The sequence below is a fragment of the Anopheles gambiae genome, chromosome 2 (genome assembly GCF_943734735.2).
Source record: "Anopheles gambiae chromosome 2, idAnoGambNW_F1_1, whole genome shotgun sequence".
NCBI classification, from domain to species: domain Eukaryota; kingdom Metazoa; phylum Arthropoda; class Insecta; order Diptera; family Culicidae; genus Anopheles; species Anopheles gambiae.
The window spans coordinates 116,657,458-116,677,693 of record NC_064601.1 but is presented as its reverse complement, the minus strand read 5'-3'; the positions used below and the strand labels follow the sequence as shown (position 1 = coordinate 116,677,693).

The following is a 20,236-nucleotide window of genomic DNA, read 5'->3' as shown; positions in this document are numbered from 1 at the left end:
TGAATAAAAACATCATAAAAGGTATGGCAAATGTGTCATAAATCAATCCAAACAGAACCAAATTTTAAGTGAATGGAACCCCTTACAAAGCATTCTGGGTCATTAACAATCAGAGTGGATTATACAACAATAAAACTCAATAAATTATGAAACAACTTCCCTCTGGTTTAGGAAGGCAACAATTTAAGTTTCATTATAACGTTGAAGATGTACACTCCTGTTAAATGAAGCACTTTAAATGAAAATATTCTAAAATAAACTCAAACACAACCTTAGACAAATGAATGCTTTTCAGCATTCAACAACCAGCAATTCTCATGAAAGCTTTTGAAGCTGAAGGAGAAAGTAAAAGCATTGGTGAAAGTATTCTGCTTTTGCGAAGGAGAAACCAAAGATTCTTACCATCTGCACCGATTATCAGAGAAAGTAGAATCTTCTCTGGTTTACGTTCTGGAAATCCGAAGCTTCTGGCACGTTTGTCCAACTTCTCCTTCATTCCGAACACTTGCCACTTACTTTCCATCACGATACTTCAACCCCTTCGAGTGGGTTGGAATTTCCCCTGCCGATGAAAGGGAAAAGCTTGAGCTTGGTGTGAACAGCGCAACACGAGCAGTGGTCTCGTTTTTCCACATTGCTGAAACTCTGCATACAGTCTGCGTTGTGCTCTTTCTCTCTCGGCCTTTCAATCTCTCTCGTTTCACTTTCAATCGCCACACCAAGAGGATACAACAACATCGAGGAGAAGAAATCTTTCGCTCTCCTCGGGAAACCACAGCAGCGTCTCTGAAAGCTTCCGAAAGAGGACGCTTTCAGTTCGATCATCTCGTCGTCGTCTGTCTGCATTCTGTACGTGTGAGAGAGAAAAGATAAACACAGACCCATTTGCTCCAACGCAGATCGCAACGAATGATGACGCCGAGAGCCGCTCCGAAGCCGAACGTGTGCGCCACACAAAGCGCCACACTACTGTGCACCAACGGCAACCAACGGCTCATGCCGGTTTCGGGTGGCAGCGCGCGATTCAGTTGCGATCCTAACGTCCCCGTGCACGAAAGTTTGCTCCGTCTGTCGGTGTGTTGTGGTTCGCTTTCCGCCCGTTGTGTGTTCCGCTTGGTCGCTGGTCGTTTCGCGTGCGTGCGTGCGTGCGTCCGGAAGGAGTGCGTGCAGCAGCAGCTCACTCACTGCTATTTTTGTGGTTCTTTTCTTTTCCCTCAATTTCGGGACGCCATTTTTTCCCCGTGTTGAATGTGTTTTCCTTTTGTTTAAGGAAACAAAACGAACCTTCATCAAACGTGTTCCCGGGACTAGAAAGAAAAAGGAAGGAATCGATCCTCGAAAGACGGTTGCCTGCCGGAAAGTACCGGAGCGAACCGGATATCTCAATATCTGTCCCGATTCGATTCCGCGCCACACGATTCGATTCGATTGTGGCCTTGCGCAAGTGAATCCGGTCGCGTGAAATCGTGAACCAGTAACCAGTAAGAAGACACAAAGGAGAGATAGTGGGGAGGGTGTTTCGACAAGGGTTTGGGCAATTCGCTTGCCTTCCTCCACGGGCTTGCGCCACGCACCGTAAGTCGTTCGATCGAGCATGCCGGATACACGTTTTCAATGTTTGACAGTGTCGAGCAAACCTTCGTTAAACTGTGCATCTGTGTGTGTGATCGTGTATAAAGCAAAAAACCAACCAAGTGAACGGTTCTTCAGCTCGATTCGTGACTAATCCTTGTTGTTGGAATTGGCTGAGACATTTCGTCTCCTACTAACTCGCTCCTTCTAGCACGCATTGTACTGTTCCATTAACAATCCACTTAATGTACGACTGCATTAATCAACGCGTATAATAAAAGTACATTTTTCTTGTTCCTCATTGTTTCATTTCCACCCTCCCCCCCCCTCCGCCTTCTCCTAGCTTTTCCTAACACCCAAAAAGCGTCATCGATTGCGCACGGCAGCTCGCTGCGCTACAGCCACCACGCGTATTGTTTCAGTGCCATGTGTCGTCGCGTCCTTTTGCTCGCGTGTATGTGTGTGTGTGTTGCGTGTAAATGAATGTGTGATATCCAGTGGAGTAAATAATAGAGCTTTAATCGTCCGTTCCCCCCCCCCCCCCCCGTCCCCCCTTTGATCCACACATATACTCACCATCATCCTTTTGGCGGAGGAAAAGCAGGAAAACCTCAAAACCAACGACATTCATGTAACCGGGCCTAATCAACCGTTTTCCACTTCCACTCCCGGAACCGCGACGCGACGCTTCCCGTACGTGTGTCTACTACTGTGAATGCAACACTCAAGTTGAACGGTGTTTTTATACGACTAACCCAGGTGATAAACCCAGCTACAGATAGTTCTTTTTCTTTACAAACTACCATGCGTCTCCACCGCCAAGAAATCAGGAAACAGCCTCGTGCTTCTCGTGTCTTTAACCCATTTTCTTAACGCCCCTCTACTCGCATCGCATCGAAGTAGTCCATGGTGGATTTTCGATCACAAAATATGATTTCCTGGAGGCGGTTTTTCTTTTCTGGTCACACCCCGAAAGCCCCTCCCCGGCCTGACCTTCTCTCCATCATTTAATCTAATTTCGAAGGTCAGATACACAAAACCCAAACACCAGCCTGCCATGTTTGTGCTTTTGTTTTACCTGCTCCTGTGACATAGGGCAGGATTTCGAATGACTTCCGGCGGGTTTGGCTTCCTGGTGGTTTGGCTTCCATCCGGATGTCGGATAGGAAGAAATATTGTACGTGTATTCTGTGTCTCTGTGAGCTGATGTGCTGGTTTCCGTTGTGCTCTTCTTCACTGCGGGTCAGTGTTTACCATCACGTAGGTCGCGCCGGTCTCATGGTAAAGCCGTCAACTTGTACGACTTAACAACATGCCCGTCATGGGTTCAAGCCCCAAATAGACCGTGCCGCCATACGTAGGACTGACTATCCTGCTGTGGGGGATAATCCAAAAGTCACTGAAAGCCAAGCCCACAAGTGGTACTGGCAGGCCTTGACCGACAACGGTTGTTGAGCCAAAAAGAAGAAGAAGAAGGTCGCGCTCTTGTGTGTGTGTGTGTGTGTGTGTGCGTACCGGTCCTCACCACCTGTGAAAGAGGAGACAGTAAACAAACACTCACAGGGCACCGTGCCGAACCGTCCGGTCTGGTCTCCAGCATCAGCTAGCGAGGCATATTTTGGTGTTTTGCAGGCTGTGTGCTGTTGGGCGGATCGCTGACACGGTGCGGAAAATCGATAATTCAACACGCGGGCACAGGCTGTAGCCCGTTTCCTGGCCCGTTCGGACAGGTCGGACGAGGACGTGCCCAAGCGCCTGTGTTTTGCTGGTGGCATTAATTTGTTATCAGATTGAGCCGTGGAATCAGGTGTGTGTTAGGATTTTGTATCTCACAGCGGCAGCGGTGGATATGGATGCGGCTGACAAATCCACCCGCAATGACACGATTTTCACCTTTGCGAGGCGTTGTAATGGCGAGGCGATCGACACTCAGAGGAATTAGTGTCGAGTTGACCTATTTGTGCCACCTGAACTGTGTGTGTGTGTAGGTTTGTGCTTGTAAATTGATCAATTGATTAATGGAATCAACAAACTTTTACACCTCAGCAGCGTGCAGGTGCGTGTGAGGTGTGGTGTTAAAACGCTTCTAAATGCCAGTAAAACAAAGTAAGCTATGAGCACTACCAGCAACTGTCGGATAGCAGTGGGACGCTCTACTTCAACGCTTACTACTGGGCCTGGGTGGATGCAAAACGGTTCGAAAATTGATTGGAATTGGTACGATTCTATTAAGCACGTGTTGGTGTGGAAGCGTTTCTGTGTTTGTGTGAATCAACAGCCAAAGTGTGCGTTCAAAGTGAGGCTTATTGATGAGTCAGATCTCGTCCGCTCGCTTGATTCACTTCGGAACCACCGGGGTGTTACAGTGACGAAACCCGTTCTTCACACGGCTTCAAAAAAGTCATCAATAGCACTCTGTGTTGTTTATTTCTTCATCGCTTACGAAGAAGCAAGAGAAGAAGCGAAAGCAACGAAGAAGGAAATTGACCTTGAACAGGTACAATGTCACTCACACACCGTGGTGTATGTGTGTGTGGTGTTTTTTGGAGAGACATCCTTAAAAGCGTGAACGGTTCATGTCTGGAGAAGTGTATTCTGCAAGAGCGGACGATTGGAATCAATCGAACATCTGACCTTATGCATATGTTCGTATGCCCGTGCTTTAGATAAATGGGCCTACATCATTCTTTGGATCGGGTGACACTTGTACCCACTTGCATCTCAATGTCTAGTTGCCAGTTTGCATTGATAGATCTCTGAGGTCGCATCACGGGTGTGAAGCTATCGTCATCATTAGACGCCCCATAACGAGAGGTCAATCGATCGATTCTGTCCGTGCGCTATCCTTCTCCGAGCTATAGAACAACAGCCACACACACACACACACACACTCCAGCGCATACATTGTAGCGCTCTTGATGGTAATGAATTTTTCATTCCCACTCGAAACAGAACCACCCAAATCGATCGTCGATTTTGATAAGCGGCTTAAGAAGCACCCGGGCTGCCCTTGAAAAGGGACGTAGGAAGGGATGGGAAATGGAGAAAAAACCTCCCAAAGGTTGACTGATAAACACTGCCGCCCTTACAGCTGGGAGTGGCCCCCGTGAGCGTGTGAGTGAGTGAATGCCGAGATAGTTGTCGAGCTGTGAAGATGGAAATAAGGCTGAATAATAAATAGCGAACCCCTTTCCGCCCTCCCATGGGGAACAAGGGGAGAATCTCACGGCTGGTGCCGTGACCAGGATAATTTGGATGAATAATCAATAAGCTAGCGGGATCTCCCTCCCCCCCCCCCCCACCAAAGCAGGGAAAGTAATAAACGATGTGCCTGCGTGTGTATGCATATACATCGGGTTGCTTCTCCAATCCCGTGAAAGGTTAGGATTCAATTCCGGATCAAACAATATGGCGGCCAAGTGTGAACAAATGGAAAAATCGGGCTAATGCCACGGGGCACAAACATTCCACATCCACCGCTCTATATCGATACCATTCTTGATTTTCACACGCTTGAGCGTATTTGATTAAAAGCCAGTTCATGATGTGAACATTTTATTTTGGAGCGCTTTATCAAACACAAGCACACACTGACATATCAAATCGATTCGATTTAATCCCACCCCTCAACTAATCCAGTGACGTCCGTTGAAGTGGCTTTTTTTACGATCATCACCCTGTTCCCTGTTCCATTTGGGTGCGGGTGTGTATGTACGTGACGATGCTTTTTTATTGTGATCATCCGACAAACGAGATGCATCATTCGCAGTTTTGGAATGTGAGTGTGTACGGGATCTTTGTTGGGGGAATATTTTTATTCTCTCCCACCTAGCTTCATACAGCGGTTACCGGTTCTTGACAGCTTCCCAAGGGACTCGTTGCCCAAAGGCCGGGAGATGGAGAGATCGTTACAGACACACATTGCCCTAGAGCCCGAACCGCCCGGGACCGTCCCATCGGACCCATGAATGTCGGGAAACTTTAACAACCAAAAACTCCACTGGACCAACATTCCAACGAGCGCACGAGTCTGGGTGTGTGTGTGTGTATGTGGTTTTGGACGGTCGTTTTATGACGATGACTCGCCATTTGGTCAGCTGCACTGTGTTCGGTATGGTTTGTGATTTGAAAGAGAAATCCCTTTGGCTTGTGCGAAAGTGAATCTCGAACGGAGGCCATCTTGGTTTTGTATGATTTCAATTATTCAATCCCAGAACAGTCGTACGGTCGTATGGCCGCTTTCAACCGATTTTCGAGGGAGGCCGACATTGAAATAAGAGCCCTTCGAAGGAAAGCCATCTGGTTGTTTGGTTGTACCGGAAAAGGGTTCATAATTCATTAGAGAGAAAGAGTGAATGCCATTCGCCTTCAGCCGTCCTACACTGATTGACTTTCTTTTTTACGACTTGCTTCAGGAAGGACCAGGAAGTTCAAGGCTCCAAGACTAGAGGTAGCTTGTTGCTGACAAACTTACACAATGCTGTAAATTAGAGTTAATAAAAGTGTAGTCCGGTTTTCATCATCGTAAAGTTTTCAGACCACCGTTCCAACTGTGCAGTAGGCGGCGTGCGAAATGGCTAATTAGCAATCTGCTTCCGCCACATTTACATCTCACTAGCGTACTCCTCTGCGTATTACTCAGCCGTTTTTCTTCACGCAATAACCCGGTGAGTGGGAAATGGCGCAAAAAAAAGCGCTCTAGACCATTCACACACACTTCTTCCTCGCCATCTTCCAGATGGGGATTATTATTTGTTGAAATTAGTCAACGAATGTTTGTTTACACTGTTTGTGCGCCCTCCTGCCGGCTGGGGAGCAGCGCCCGCGAGCGATTTATTTGCGTACGGTCCATGAACGATTGCGCGTTCGTGCGTGTCATGTGCGGACGGTGCCGGTGCATTCCATACACCCTTCCCTGCGCGTTCCGTTAGTTCTCCCTGGAACTCGGTAATGTGGTGGAACCCATAAATAAACTGGACGAAGCACCCCATTTTCGCTCAGTTCAGCAGAACGAAATCGATCAACGCAACATGGCGAGATGATGCTGCGGACCACCACCGACCGGACCACATGTGGCTGTGGCCGATCCCGAAGACCTATTATTGGCGCAAAACCGTAGCATTGTGGCTTGCGGAAATCAGCTGCTTGCGCTTATGCTTGCGCTCTAGCATTGGGCCATGCAATGTCAATAAATTACGGACCGAATGGATCAGTTTGCGTCATTTCTGAGAAAGGAACTCCAGCAAGCGGGTTGAGATCGCTGCGAGGGCCGATACTTCACTGTCAAATAAACTAGCTGCAAGTACACTCACAAAACATGGTAAACGTAAATGTACAGCGAGGTGAAATGTTTGGCAGTTTTTTAAAGAAGCCCATACATCTTCACTAATACATTACAAAATTTAACGTAAACAGATTGAGTGATAGAGAAAAAACGCATTCTCACTCTTTTGTGGAGCGTAGTATTATTTTACCTAGCAGCAAATCCTTCCAGCCAGTGACACATCTAGTATCTATCCTCATAGCTCCTACTCCCCCATTCCGCTTGTGTGGTGTCAAATTCAAGGTTAACTCAATCAAACGCGACACTATGGACTGGTATGTTGTATCGGACTGCAGTGTGACGGAGAAGGGACCGAGCCCAGCTGAGTTGCCTTGTTGAAAGTGATCAATAAATTGTTAAGAGGAGTGTACAGCAAAAGCACTTTTGCTGTCCGGATTGCATGACTTCAGGCGCACTATACACTGTGTGTTGACACTGTGTGTACAGTTGCGCCTTGTGGTATGCAATTTGCATGACAGCATGAGGTTTTCTTAGGGCCTCCTTAACAGCTATTTTCCCATTGCTTCCTTATACGTTTTTTTTCTTTTTACTTCCCTTAATCAAGCAAAAGAAATGAAAGCAAATGGATATGAAATTAATGGGGTTGTTTTGCGCACTGTTATTTTCATCAAATTCACCATCGGGTCAGTGTCACCGTGTTGTATGGCAGCGGGCAACAGATACACTCCAGCGTTCGTTCGTGTGTCGCATGTAACGAAATACCTTGTTAGAGTCATTATTCTGCCACCGTGCCGTGCCATCTTTTTTTAACCCAACCTCCAGGAAAACGGGAAAACGAACAACTGTCCGTTTGTTGGACGCCTCATTGTGGTTTCGTTTTCTTGCCTTCGCTTTCCACTGCCACATCATTCAATCGTATCAGTAGACGATGATTGCAGATACAGTCTTTCCTACTGTATCGTTAACTGTCTAACGATCGCGTCCTGCCAGGCCATGCTGGGCGGCCGCTTCTCGCTTCCCTTTTATTATCCAGCAGTTTCCTCGTTTGCACTCGTATGCCATCATATAAACAAATCATAATATACACTCCATGAATATAGACAGCCACCACACACATGCGAGCGAAGCAGTGGCCTGGAAAAAGGGCGCAAAAAATAATCATAATAATAAAACGTAATTGTGCTAATTTCGCTTGTTAACCAAACGTTCGTTTCGCGAAGAAGTGCCACTGAGTTTGGCCGATGGTGGTGAGTTGGAGGAGCAAGCAGTGTATATTCATTAGAATCGTCGTCGACTACATGCGGCTGTGCTCCACAGGTTTGAGGGTGTGGGCCCGTAGGGTTGTTTGTTTAATATGAGGCAGCAGTGAACTCGCCACTGCTCGCCCCTCTCTTGCCCTCCCCACAGCCGTTTGCCAAACAATAATAGTAAGTCTGAGATTGCTCGTGAAGTCACTATCCCGTGCCGGTGCGGGATGTTGTTTCCATTTCATTAACGAGCCAACGAGCCAACCGACTTCTGCGTATCGTTCTTTCGAATGTGAATTTGGACACACGGTGGTGTAATATTGTTTTCTCGGCAAGTTTAACTCGCGCAACTTATAACGCGCTTGTTGACTGCTGCTTAGCAGTTGAGTATAAATTTGCAAATTTTAAGTGCATTGTCACACGGTTAGTGCCCTCCGTCCCGTCCCAGGGGCCCGACAGCAGTCTAACTTTTCCATTTCAATTTTCATTTCTGTATTGTAATAATAACAACAACACCATCGTCTCCCCCCGTTTGTTGTTATAAGACACTAATGAAGGCGAAAACCGGGTCAGCTGGATTGAACGTTGCCTGCTGGTGTGCTATCCGCGCGCTTCCGAATGTCCCGCGTGTGTAAGCCAATGAAGCGAGCATTTCCTCGACGATAATGAGTGCTTTAGCTGTGGAGCTTGCGCAAGCTGCTTGTAAAACTTGTCCAATTCCAAGGGCTTTCTTTGGAACTCGGGGTTTGCAAGGATCCCCGGCAAACGAAGCTTTCTTGAAGATCGCCGCCAAGTGCTCTTGACTCTGTATCTTCGTTCGCTCTTCTTGGCATCGATCCACACTCCAGGAAAAGGAACAATAAACACACCGGCTGGTCGTGCAAAAAGCCAACCAATCTCCCACGGGCCAGTTGGCGGTGGGCAGGATGGAGACGGGAGAGAGAAAAGTTTTTGCGAAACCAGCGCGCCAGAAACATCAGAAGTCATCCTGTTGGTTATCAGTTACATGCTGGCGTGCCCCCTCGCCCGACTTTCACTCGTGCTTACAAAGATCCGGAGCTAGTTAGGCAGCGCCCGAACAGTGGATTGGAACTGTTTGAACAACTTCTCGAGAGTGCTCTTCGGCAAACTTCATCCCGATTTGTTTTTGATAACGATAAGTGCCCCGGTTGCCCCTAGGTTAGTTACGTTACATTTGGAAGGTAGCATTGGATAACAATCGAGCTTCTTTTTCAATGTATTGTTAGATGAAACTTTACCGATAAGAGGTCACGTGTTGACAGATGATGGATTTGGATGATGTTTTGATAATTTTATACACTGCCACCGACAGGTCTGGGATTTACCACACACCCACAGTGATTACAAGACCCAAACATCGTAATTTTAACGCTGGGGTTCTCATTTAAATGAAAACCCATTGCAATGAAAATGTTAATGTGTCCCTCTGCGGGTATCCTTCCATAATAAGCGCTTTTTGTCGTTATTTTAAAGCGTTAAACGGAGTGCAAAGCCTGCCGACAGCCACGGTTGCCACACGCATCAACCCATCATTAGTTGGACTGAGCCACCCAGTACGTGTGTGTGTGGGCAAAGTGTTCCCGCCAAGAGGTGCGGCTTGCTGAGGGTTCTCGAGGATTGGAGAAGTTGTATGGCAGATTGTTAATGTCTCACTCCGGCTAACTTCCATTTCCCCTGGGGGGGGAGGGGGGGTGAATTGACACCGGGGGGATGATCCAGGACGTCGGTTGGCTTTGAAAGTATGTTAGGGCGCTCGGGAAGGGCCTTTGTTGAAAGCATGCCGCTGTATAATTGTTGTCAGCTCAGGTGGCAGCAGTGTTAAAGGGGTACCACGCATCAACGCGCACCCCGAGTGCTTCGAGTGTCTGAAGAAACTGGCAATAAATTTCCCATCAAAAGCTAAATAGCGAGGGTCGTCCTCGGTGACGTAAATTTACGGCCCCAATTGGAGGGGAACGGTGTTGTTGGTGCTGCTCACGGGTTGTGCTGGGAGATGTGTTTAGGTTCAGTTCGAATGGGATGTAAGGGCATCGAAATTGATCCCTATTAGCTCGGACAAAAAGTCACATACACTCAGTATAGGGAGAAGTTTAGAAGGTTGACCCACAGCAAATTGGGAAGAAAATAATCTTGAATAGAAAGTGAATGGAATAATTTCATATCAATCAAGGGTTTTCTTTTGATAATTGATTGTTTGGGTCTTTACAGGCAAATACAATATACGAAACTGGTTCTTTTATTTGATAAACGCCAAAATGTATGCAATGTGTACAACAACATGGTCCTAATAATCATTATAACAGCATTTCCTGCTCCAACAGAATGTATTGCAGTAGAAGAAAATTAATTTAATAGAAAGCATGTGGTGAACCACTGCATTGTTGTTTGCTTCGTAATAATGTTGACAATCCATTACAACGAACTCAACCCAGCAGGGTTGCGGTTGTACCGCTCATATTTTGATTGCATCAAGAGTACACAAGCCGCTGATCCAAAACTGATTTCTAAAGCCTTCTCAAAGAACACAAAAGAGTACCAAGCAAAAGTAAATCTTTTTCTCTTCCTCATACCAAGAAAAAAAGACTTGCCCGAGATCGTCTAATCCACAACAAATCGTGACCCGAAAAAACAGCAGCGGCCGCCGCCGCCGCACCGAAGGTCACTGCGAGTGCGGAAGGGAAACAATAAATGAAAGGAAAACCTCGTTACGTTTAATTAAATTCAGCACAATAGAAACATGTCCCATTTATATCCGATTTAATAATGGACGGCACCCAATGGCGCCCGAGCCCGCCCTGCTCCGAAATGTTCTCCCGGTGACAACTTTCACTTTCGACGTATTTCCTTCGCCTTCTTTGCCGCGACGCCTTCCACGAAGTCCAACGAAATCGTACCAGCCCCGTACCGGAAGATTGGGAAGGTGTGTGAAATGTTCATCAGATTATCGATTAAGCGACCAACAAGCGACCATCGCCCAGGCCCATGGCGCACCACTTTTCGGCAAAGATAAACTAACAAAAAAGGACACTCGGGATGGGGATGGCTTGAGTTTAAAAATAAAACAAAGTATCGATTTTCCCGTCCCAGTTCCCAGTCACTCGGCTGCTTGAAACATCGAGACCGAGCTGTACGTTTACCATACAAACTGACCATTAGCTTTGGCGCTGTGTTTTAGCATCGTTAACTTGCTGCTACCATTCGTTACGGATCGGTAAGCACAAAGCAAGCAGAACGACGGGCGATGGTGATAATTGTTTCACTTATTCCATTGCTTCCTGGCTCGACTTCATAATCGATGCAAATGGCAGCTTCATTTAGTTCAGGGTCACCATCAAGTGAAGGTGTTAATTTGGTTGTCATACTGCGAAAAGGCGCCTTACATGTGCGCAAATAAATAGAACTATTACGCATCCACTCACAAACTCATCTATCTCGGTTCAGCTTGTGGTAAATATTTACACCCATCACCTTCACACGAGTTGCATTTTTGTGTGCCGATTTTCAACCTGTGGCTGAGGGAAACGGGAGCGGCCTTACACATTGTGTTTAAGCTGGCGGGCAAATCATATTTCTGCTGTCCGCCTGAATGTAGGCAATTTATCATAACATCACAACAGCACCCGCAAGCCTCTTGCGCTGTGTAATGCGCAATAATGCGATCTAAATTAATGAGATTATTTTACACCCTCATAAGCACCCGGCAGCTGGCCGTAGCAGGTGTGTGTGTGTGAGAGAGAGAGTACTTGTGTGTGTAAGCGGTGTTTTGGGAGCTGTTTAACCATATGGTTCGTGGGTGAGCTGCACTTTGGCTTGACTCCGTGCGCATGTGTTTGTGGTTGGCGGTAAATGGTGGGCACTATAGTGTACAATTTAATTCAAACTACGCCCTCGGGTGCCACCCGGATGCAAGGTGTGGTGGTGGTGGTGGTTCATAATTTACAAAAACCCTGCGAAATGGAACGCTAAACACGATTCCTATCTTTCGATAACCTGCATCGGGTACGGCCGAAAAGACTATCGCGCCCAATGCACCAATTTTAAAGCGCTTGCCATAAATCATATTAATCGCCCAAGATTACAATGGAGCGATTTCCTCCTGCCATGGGGAAAGCTCACAGCTGACACATGAATAGAGGACATTATTTGTGTTTCTGTGTTGAGAAGCTGACCCTACGAGGGTCAGGTTCGTTGCACTGTGCATGGGATGTATGCAACGAAACGAAACCATGCAAGGAGTCACGTTCGGCTGCAATCACGTTCGAAATGGAATCGATTTTCACGCTGCTATCTTTATGCAAATGGGTAAACTGACAATCCGGAAACTTCAAAAAGGAACGGTGATAAAATCGTGATCACAGTATGTGTATCCGCAGGCAGTGTCGAATGCTGTGCGAAGCGGATTTCACGGATGGCTTGCATCAATTAATCAATCAGGCTTCGGCTATAATGTCGTTAAAATGTGACCTTTCGCTCGAGCACGATTCACTCGTTATTCGGGAAGCGTTACTATTAATGACGAATGTTGAAGCTCTCGCTCTCAAAAACACGCCTTAACTTTGTATAATCTGTTTGTTACTCTTGATGCTAGGTCATAGCAATGAAAACTTTGCTCGGATGCGAACCAAGAGCGCTTACGTGTAATGGCCTAATAATGAAGGGATTAATGGTTTATTGATTCTTTATCCGGATGAAAGTGTTGGCAAACGAATGTAAACACACCTGTAAACAAGCGATTGTTAATGCTTTAACGAGAAAAGTTTGCCGCAACTGCGATATAGCATGCGATCCTCTTAGTAAACCTAAACTCCTAAAGTTATGCAAACAGCAGCACAATGATACTTTATTAGAGCTGTGTTGATCGTTTGTTTGCCTTATCTGATATGTTATGATGTCAACTTTGTTTAAGCGAATTTAATCAATATCATATTGAAAAAGAACAATAATCTCCATCTTCTTCTTCTCCTTGCAAAGTTTATTGATAAAAACCAGACCAACCAGAAAGCACTTACTAATGCAAAAACTCAAGCTTTTTTGGGCCATTTTCAACTGACTTTAACTTTCTTTTAAGCTCACCCCCGTTCGTCATGTTAGGCGATGCTAGCGGCAACTTAATCGCTCCATTAATCGCACCACTTTTGGTGTAGGTTTAGCCCCTGTTAATGGTTCGGGCGTGTTATGCAAACGATAGGTGCTAAAAAGTTGTGACCTTCTTGGACCGTTTGAAGGGCACAATTATACCGATCCGCAGCACGTGAATCGAATCTAAGCTGACCGAATCGTTTCCACACTGCTCGATGCAAACGATCTCTCTGGTGCATCTGGCCGGTGGATGAGAGTTCGAGAGCATGAACACACCGGTCTGCGTCAGCAGTCTGAAAATAGTCATCAGGTACAGATGTCTTTAGCGATTTCCCAGATAAATGGAGATAGTTCTCGGAGTGGGTATCGTTCGCCGTTCGCTGGAAAAGTTGCTGAGCAAACGAAATTTTCCTCCCGGTTTTCTCCCCCACTAACACTGCTTCTGTAACTCCGGTGTGGTGGGTGAAGCACATCGGGTGTACCTGTATTAACAAGTTAAATAAATTCGACGCGAAATCTCGCCCGCCCGAAACTGGTGGGCTGTAGTGCCATTGTCGTTAACTCCTACACTGGTGAGCTGGTTTAAATTTACTGTTTTAATTACTAACTTTGCTAATGCACAGGGGTAGCCCGTTCGCGCTGCCATCCAGTTCCCTTCGCAAGCTGGCGAATCTGCGCACACGTCGCTAAGAATAGCAGTTGTGCAAAAGTGTTGGTGCAGACATTGCTGCTTCCGAATTCTCGAACAATCGGAACCCAGGCGGGGAATACACGATCGAATCATTTCCGTGTTCGCGGCATTTGCCGGTGAACGGCTGTACGCATTAGAATGGAACCAAGCTCAAGGTAAGGAAAGGAGAAAGCAGTGGCATTTTAATGCCAAATCGGTACGCGAAGTAATCAACTACTAATTTTGTAAAACACGTGTAGGCAGTATTTGGGATCCTCTCTGTCAGACTCTCTTGCTACTAATTAGCGAGCCACAGGCACTGGCTGGCTCCTAATTTGAATACAACGGACTGATCCTTTTTGCCATCATCATGCCTGATGAAAAAGGTGATCACGGTTACATTTGATTCCTTTTAACAGTACAAAAAGTTCGACGAAATCAGCACCTCAATTATTGCTGACGCTTCAGGGGAAAAGTTTTGTCCCGTTACGGCAAACGCTCACACTTCACCAAGCAGTTTCGTGGAATCAGATGTTTGATGGGGCTTCCTCAAGCGCAAGTCGCAAGTCCTCAAGCGACATCCTGTGCAGCTCCCATAGGGGTTTATTTATAAAACACCAATAACTTTGCTAACTCTGTAACATAATCTACCCGCTGTTTGGAATGTACTTCATCCGATTTTTGCTTTTGGTGCTTTTAGTGTTTGAAAACCTTTTTTCCGCTTCCTCTACCGCTTCCGATCGTTCTGCTGTTCTGCACCAGTGTACAAAAAGAAAGGGGAGAAAAACAACACAAGAAAGCAAAACTGGCAAACATTCAGTACAGTAACTGTAAACCCCCCCCCCCCCCCTCTGGACACCTGCACTGCCTCGTGATCCCAACCAATCCCGCAACCAATTACGGTGGAAGAATTTGCATTTCCTAACATTCTCGAGCACCCGTACTGCTCGTTGCCGTCCCCAATGCGCATCACCTGCGTGGGACAGCACCGGTACAATCCGGTATCCGTTCCAATCGTTAACTTACGGGTTGCGGGTTTTGGGGAATAAGAAATTAACAACCTTATATATTATTTATCAATTTCATCTCCGGAATGCTGCGGGTTGCCTGCGAACCGGTGTGTAAGCTGCCTTTAAGAACATTCCTTGCAGTTGCAGGAGAAGCCGGGATTTTTCGAAACCTCAACCCCAACTTTCCCCAAGCTTGTTTGCTTTTGGGTATGTGTATGTGTGTGTGGAGGGGGGGGGGGGGGTTCTTTTTTGGAGTTTCTGTCACGAGATTGGTCGTCCAGCTTGTTAAGCTTATGGTTCACCTTTTTGCATCCCTCCCGGGACCCACTCGTATGCTCGGGATGTGCTGTTGCTGAGAACCAGCAGTAAATCTGCCACGAAAACTCAACGTTTCCCACACGTGTGCACAGCGCAAAAGTGCTTCCGATTCACAATATCTTGGTCATGGTTTTTTTCGTTTGTTTGTGACGAACGGTCGCTACGATCAACGAGATTGTGAACATATAGTCGTTCAACAACAAGCTCGAGTGCAACGTATTCTCTGTTCAAGAATGGGGAGAACCAAGCAGAGCAAGAATGCAAAAAGGGGAAATCAAAAGTTGGTCACACCGTTGAAAGGAGTGTACAAGAACGTACTCCGACCGGGAATAGGGCTTTGTGGAGGTAGACATTTTTTTAAAACATCCTTTCTCGATTGCATCCTACGCTGGACAGTGTCACCGCAAGAATCTTACCTTCCCTTAACTTCTGCCGGGCAAATATTTGATTGCCATCGTTGAGGTTGGTTGGTGCAGTCGGTCAAGATAGCATTCTTTGTATCGTAGCTACTCTTGCGTACATCGTTTTGCAATGGCAACCACAATCGAGAAGCAGATTAAATTACCCGCACCCATGTGACATCTTCAGCTATAAATCACTTGCAATTGAAATGTGTTTCTTTTGCTCTTGGTCCTTTTAAACTATCCACTTGGATGGACATTATTCCCAATTGAAGCGGGTGAAATTCAAATCACTAACGGTTACTTGAATTTTGGCTTTTTAGTTTGGTTGTCGTACTCAACATAAAAGGAACCATATTTAGGACAAAATTATGCCTCCACTTTAGAGTATCCCAAGGTCCGTTAAAGTCAGTGTTTCCCAAGCCTCTTTGTTAGTGTCACCTATAGCCAAAAACCTGAGCCAAAAACGATAGAACCGACCCCTGGCGAGGTCAGAAGCAGCTTAATCCTTTTTCATCGCTCCATGGTCGCTTTCGTCAATCATTTTTCACGCCTGGCAGGACCTTCTGTTTGCAAACAAAAGTTTGTGTGTCTTTTTCTTCTCGGCCCGTACTAACCATCATCAAAACCAGCAGTGCCACGATGGCGCTTATTCCAGTGAGTGCGCTGCTTCTTCAACCGGTACATAGCCTGCTGTTCAAACGGTTGCCTAAATCCATCCCAGCACTCTATTTGTGCCGCATCCGGTTGGCCGGAAGTCACCAGGACTGAGCCTCTGCCACCGAAGGACAAACCGACGCTCAAGAAGGGACACAATTCACCGTAAAACGTTGTGCTAGGGAGGTGATAAATTCTGTGCTATTTCGATATCCAAACCGCGGCAAAGGGACATGGGCGTTGTGAGCTCTTCCAGCTCAGGTGATAGCGGAACGCGCGCAATGGTTGTGAACGTTTAAATTGTGTTTTGAGTTCAGTTTTACGCAAACATGTGCCGCGAAAAAAGCTCACCACTTACAGAGAGCGAGAAACAGAGAGTGTGCGCTTTTGTAGAGCTACAGCAGCGCCAGGTCCTGTGATCCTTATCGTGCCCACCGATAACGACCTACGAGCAAAGGAACGAGTCGTTTTTCGCACGATATGTGGCAAAGGTTTACGGTTGGTTTAGTTTGCACGATTAAATTACCCATGGAGCGGTTGCGAGAGCACACAGCACAAAACCGGAACGAACGTACACCAATCGACACCTTTCCGTTCCGTTTCGTTTGATTAACATAGCGCCAACCACCATTTGCGCCTAAATGTAGACCGATGGTGTACCGTTGCGATGGCACGGCCAAGGTCTGCTGGAAGCCTCGTCTCTCGTTATGGTACGCATCGACCTGTGCCTGTTTCTGGCAGCGCTTGTTTCATCATTACAAGCATCGATTTTGTACACGACCCCGAGGGGCGGGTGGACCATTCGAGGGGGGAACAGCCAGAGTGCGTGGTTGGATGTGGTTCATTAATTTCGTCATACCCGTCGGAGGGAAATAATGGGACACAAACTGACAGCCTACTCTCGGGCAATAGTCGGCCCAGTAGTGGTATCGTGTAGATACAGCCAAACACACACACACATACTCACATGCTGCAATTTCAATGAACACGACGCCAGTTGACGTTTGGCACTGGTCCAATGATAGACGCACACTGCGGGTGGGCCCCAAGCCGGCCGGATGAGTCTTTGCTCATCTTGCTTCTCGGGCCGGTCTCAGCTGTCAGAAGGCCGTGAGGTGAGTGAGGGCATCACTGACGTCCAAGATGACGCCACCCACCGTCGTAGGGTGGCATTGAAAATCGGATCGTTTTTATATGCTGGCTGCTCTCTTTCCATCTTCCGGGCTGTTGTACGTTGGACAGCCTCCTGTCGGGAACGGAACGGTGCTTCGTTCCTTCTTGGCGCTGCCTCACCATGAATGGAGTTCCACCATTCGTCCATCGGGAATCGATTTTCATCCCTTTCCGTTACTGTAACCTACCACACACCGGTTCCGGTTCCTGCTGCCTGAGCAAGAGAAGCTCCAGCCATTCAACCAACCGGCCAAAGAGTCGACTTTCATGCGATGCTTTGATTCCTGTTGGAATGATAATTGGAGTGGTTCCACTCTTATCGCTCTTTAAAGTTGGTCGCAGTCCATTCTGAGGTTCATTGCTGCTGCCAGAGGCCTACCACAGTTGTCCGTTTGGAAGAGAATGGAAAATGTACCTTTGTTTTAGAACATCGGAAACCCATCAGTCAGTCAATATGGGTATGTGTGTGTGGGTGTGCGTTGAATTAATTATAACGTCGGGTACGACAGATAACTTCATTCTAACGGAACTTTACAATCGTCCCCATTGACCACAATGAAGCGAATAAGATGATTTAGTCATGTGGATTGCCTGCATTTAGGCGTCTTGTCATCTGTTGATTCTATTACCGTTTTGTGTTTTAGTTTTCGTTTTGTTATTGAGTCGATTTTGGTTTTGAAACAAAGTACTTGCTTTAAAATATCGATCCTATGCTTGTGCTCGTGAGCAATTATTACAACACAACGCTGCAACAAAACTGCCGGCACAAGATGGCATAGGTAGAGAAAGTTTAACATATCGTTCTAATGGCCCAGCCACCTCCTGACACTGACACCGTGTGCAAACTACTTTCATCCTGTGCTGTCCCGTTTCGTAAAGTGCCCTACGAGAACCTGCCATCTACCACCGGATGTGCCATCTCTTCCGTCCATTTTCCTGTCACCCTGTCGTGTGAGCTCGAGCGGGCCAGACCATTCCCGCCAGTCTGGAGCAAACTTTTCCAATTTACACGTAAAAAATGAAACTGCCGCTCTCAACCAGCCGCCAGACCTGACGACCCTTTTTCAAAATGTTCACTCAGTCTTAAAAGCTTCAATGCCCTGGTCTCCTCCACTATCGCACGATAAGGGATACCCCCGGATGCGTTTGTAAGTTTTGGCGCCGTTTCAGTCGGCAGGTGTAGGGCCCGAAAGCGGATGCAAACAACTTCGTTTCAGCTAGAGATGGAGCAGGAAACTTTTCCCCACAAGCAAATGCGCCATTCACTCCATTACCGGGGAAGCGAGAATGCCGGTTGTGAATCTGTGGTGGACGCTTTAGTGGTGAATCTTTAGGCCTTCTAGATGCAAGCAGATTCAACGGACGGTCGGTGGAGGATTAGTTTTCAATTTACAATATTTTGTAAAAACTTTATCGTCATTAGGATCGTATCCGGGAAAGGAAACTGGGCTATAACTACCTTCACCTTTACCTTGCTTATGACCTCTTTAGTTGAGGTATGAATTTTCTACAAAGAGATTAATGGATAAGCTTTCCACATGCTATATAGAGATCGTTCGTTTTGCTTAAACTCTCCTCACTAAGCTGATACTCTCCGATTAAAGACACGAATGTTTCCTGATTTTGGTGAAGCGCATGACCTTCCTTCCAGCTGTTGCATCCGGCATAAATGACAACCAACCAATTACCTCTCGTTTTAGGACCAAACGCTGATAGATTTTAGAACAAAACAAATTGTAACGATATAATATCACATAGTGTCTATTTACTAACTGCAACCTACCTAGAGAGTATGTACAAAACGCGTCAAAGCCCTTGCCAGCAACCTACCAACAACGGACAGCTAGCTAATAGGGCAACATTTTTCTACTCCCGGCTGTCTATACACCACTAAACCAACGTCCGGGTGGACCATCGGCAGGAGACCATTCCCTGTGTTCCCGTTGCCTTGTTTTCGGAAACTTCGTGGACCTATAAAACAAGTAACTTAGTAACTAGTGTCAATTAGAAGCGATAGCGCGCCTAGCAGTGTGAGTGTATGTGTGTGTGTGTATGTGCGAGTGTGATCTTGTAGGTTTTATAATCAGCGATCTTCAGAGTGCCCGAACGTCCAGCAACGGAGACACGTGCCGAGCGAGCTCGCAGCAGTGTGATAGACTGAACCAGAAAAAGAAGTGTAAAGCTGAAGCGAGTTAACTAACGAGCTTTTTAGGGAGGGAGACCAGATAGCTTTTTTTATACACATACTAACACCGATCGGCCTCCTAATCCGGGGACGTACTGTTTCTGATCGAGCCACGTTAAGTCGCCAGGTACCAGCACCAGTCATATTACCATAGTGATCCCATAGTGGCTGAGTGTGTGTTTGTGTGTGTGTGCATCTCAATATCCCTCTGTGTGTTTGTGTGTATTTATGCGTGGCTTGTGTCGTTGTCGCTGTCCATTAGTAGACGATTGTTTGTTTCGTGTTTATGTGTGTTTTTTTGTTAACCTCCAAACGAGTCAAATCCTTGCTAAGTGTACCAGCACCATCTTGCCTTCACTGTCACAATGTGTAGCTCGCAAATGCAATAAATCCTAAAGCACTAGCAACCATCAAATCTAGTTGGCAGAACCCTCGTGTGAGCTCGCCCCGTGTGTACATTCTACATCCATGCAATGCGGTGTCCATACATTTAGGCGTTCGTTGTGTAGACGTTCTTGTTTTATTCTTATCGCTGTGTCCTGTGAGATTTGGTTGATGGTGGTAGCGTTACGCTGAAAACTGTGATTCCTTGTGAGTGCATAAAGCACCTGCTTCAGAA

General features: G+C 46.6%; 1 protein-coding gene across 1 annotated transcript in view; it reads left to right on the top strand.

Annotated features, from left to right (window-relative positions):
* The window catches only part of LOC5667033 (potassium channel subfamily T member 2), a 150,290-nt gene that overhangs the window by 59,673 nt on the left and 70,381 nt on the right, over positions 1–20,236 (top strand). The gene's annotated exons all lie outside the window — the stretch shown is intronic.